Here is a 2,870-nt window from a genome sequence, read left to right as displayed (position 1 = left end):
CCTTTTAAACAAAAACCATAATGCCCTGACTGCATTTTAAAACAAAAACCCTAATGCCCTAACTGCCTTTTAAAACGAAACCCTAATATGCCCTAACTACCTTTTAAAACAAAACCCTAATATGCCCTAACTACCTTTTAAAACAAAACCCTAATATGCCCTAACTACCTTTTAAAACAAAACCCTAATACCCAAATGCACTAAATCTAGACTTCCCGAAGTATAATTATAAACACCATAACAAGTGCCTCTAAGCCTAGGAATGCATTAAAACTATAGATCACTCTTAATAAAGATATGAATGCCACAAGTAAAATGCATCTTAGAAACAGAAAACGCTGAAACCCTAGAACCTGAATCTAACCGTCTATAATTAGACTATTAACAACATAGCAAAATGACTAAAAACCAAAAACCCTAGAATGCACTAAACCCAGACCCTCATGAGACGCAAAAGCGATGTCATGTTCTCTCGTTCAAACAATCAGGTGGAAGGGAACGCAATCCACCTGACCCAGTAAAAGGGAGCAGCTAATTTCTGGAGCTGTATTCATCTCTCAGGCAGCGCTGATGTAAACCTAAGAGCCAAACTTTCAACTCCCACTTAACCACCACAAAAGATAATTGCCATCATACACAAAATACCATGACAAGAAAACTTAATGTTGCATCTTATAATGATCAGCTATAAATAGAGAATAAATCATTATAGCTGACAAAGTGACGGATGTAGTTAATTTTGGGTACTGATTCATCTCTAGGGCACTACAATTAGCCGAAGAGGCAAACTTCAGTCCCGTCCCAGCCATCATAGCCAAGTTAAAAACAGAAGTCCATATTTAATGCCAGAGAGACAAAAATCAGTCCCGAAAGCTATCGTAGCATGATTAGTAACAAAGAGGGAAACATCCCAGTTACCGATTATCCTGGATTAGAAAAACACAAAACAAAACAAAGATGAAAATATCAGTTCTCTCTCAAACATCATATACAAAACACAAGAGTCCATGTTCCTTACCAATTTCGATTACAGTAATGGATTTCTCGGTCAAGAAACCACGATTCATACCCAAAACCCCAACATAGCCAGGACATGAAAGCTCTGTTTTTGGTGGTAATTTATATGCATTCGAAATTAGGGTTTCTTCCAACGACCATACGCACTTTCTTTTAACCCGTGGTTAAATTTGACGCTATTTACTCGTATTTTTTTGTTAATGTATTTTTTAAATTTAATTCTATCATTTTAAAATGTGCTTTCAAACTTGGAGTGGGGTGGGTGTATTTTGTTTTAGATAGATGCTAAAAAATCTAGTTAGTTAAGGGTTTGTGTGGCCGTTGCTTTTGACAGATTAGATGTCTCTGGGTGGAGGCTCTTCAAGCCACATATCAAGCCTGGAGGAAAGCATTTTCTAGCCCTAAATGAAAGAGATTTTGTAATGTCGTGTCCTATTACTAGCCTAGATCCATCTTAACTTTGGATCTACCAATGGCCTAGATGTATCAAATCTCTTCTAATTCTAATGTTTGCATCTCAAGAGATTTGATCCCTCTTGAAGCGTGGTAGATCAAGAGTTAAAACAGATCTAGTTTGATTTAATTTTCCCCTTTAAATAGGCTATATTCCACACAAATACCATGGATCAATAACATGAGTTCTCATAAAGTTGGATTTCAAAAAACATATTAATTTGACCAAGTCAAGTTTACGTTAATTACCAAACAAAATTAATAAAAATAATAGTAATAACATAGATTTTTTATTTTTATTATTTTAGTTTCAAGTTATTTTTATTTAAATATAGGATTATTTTTAATTTTAATTTATTTTGATCGAGTCAAAATATTTACAAGATTCATACTAGGTTGGAGAGGGCTAGGTACAATGTTATGTAAACATTTTGACTCTCTCAAATTATATAAAATTAAAATAGTAGAGATGTTGTAATGTAATGTTTAATATTTTGACTAAGACAAGTTACATAAAAGTAAACATGAAATAAAATTAAATAAAAAAAATTAATACAATGTAATATATATTACTTAAAGAAATAAAAATAACAAAATTATAATATCCCTACAAAATAAAATAATAATAAAAATAAAAATGCCCATGGTATTGACTTATGGTATTCATATGGAATATAGTATGTTTAAAGGGGGGACTAAAACCAGCGTAGATCCATCTTAACTATGGATCTACCGAGCGTCAAGAGGGGTCAAATAATAATTATACGAGGCACTCTCCACAGGAGTATGGAAGAGATGTTGTAATGTCTTATCTTTTTATGCTATGTAAACATTTTGACTTGGTAAAATTACATTAAAAAAATTAATTAATTAATTAAAAATGATAATTAAAATAAGATAAAGATATATATATACACGTGCCCTTGGGGCATAGAGCAGACAGTGACCGGGTATTTTTTTAAGGCACTTCATGGTGAAAAGGTCACTAGTTAGAAACTTCATGGGCAAAATTCCAACCATTCTAAGGGTTGGTGTAGGTCAGGCCAGTGCAATCTACGAGTTATTTTGATGGCTTAGATACCCTTTGTCACAACTACTTAGGCCACAAGTTAGGGATGTCAGTGATCTTAGGACTCACATTACCTAGCAAACAAATATGTGTGTGTGTGTTCTACCAGCCTAGATACATCCTAAATCAAGATCTATCAAGCATTGAGAGGGATCAAATCTCTTGAGGTGCAAATCTCTTTTCGAGTGAAAAGAGATTTGATCCCTTTTGACTCTTGGTAGTGTAACAGTGCTTGGTTGATTTTCCATGTAAATAAAATAAGACCAAGGTCACGGGACATGTATTCCAAGTTGAATGGTGGGTAAACATCATAATGGGCATCACTTGCAAT

General features: G+C 33.8%; 1 long non-coding RNA gene and 1 other non-coding gene across 2 annotated transcripts; both read right to left on the bottom strand.

The window, feature by feature from the left end:
* Positions 1-647: 647 nt before the first annotated feature.
* Positions 648-1,128, bottom strand: LOC149208611 (uncharacterized). The gene is made up of 2 exons (XR_016252142.1): positions 1,019-1,128; positions 648-926 (listed from the first exon to the last, which is right to left on the bottom strand). It is a non-coding gene; the product is annotated as an uncharacterized LOC149208611 (long non-coding RNA).
* LOC149208612 (small nucleolar RNA snoR99) lies at positions 661-766 on the bottom strand. Its single transcript, XR_016253173.1, has one exon. It is a non-coding gene; the product is annotated as a small nucleolar RNA snoR99 (small nucleolar RNA).
* Positions 1,129-2,870: the final 1,742 nt, after the last annotated feature.

Source organism: Pinus tabuliformis, chromosome 1_2 (assembly GCF_031772625.1).
Source record: "Pinus tabuliformis cultivar Carrire ecotype Pingquan chromosome 1_2, CPIR1, whole genome shotgun sequence".
NCBI lineage: Eukaryota > Viridiplantae > Streptophyta > Pinopsida > Pinales > Pinaceae > Pinus > Pinus tabuliformis.
Note: the sequence above shows the minus strand (reverse complement) of the source record. Positions and strands in the feature narration are given on the sequence as shown.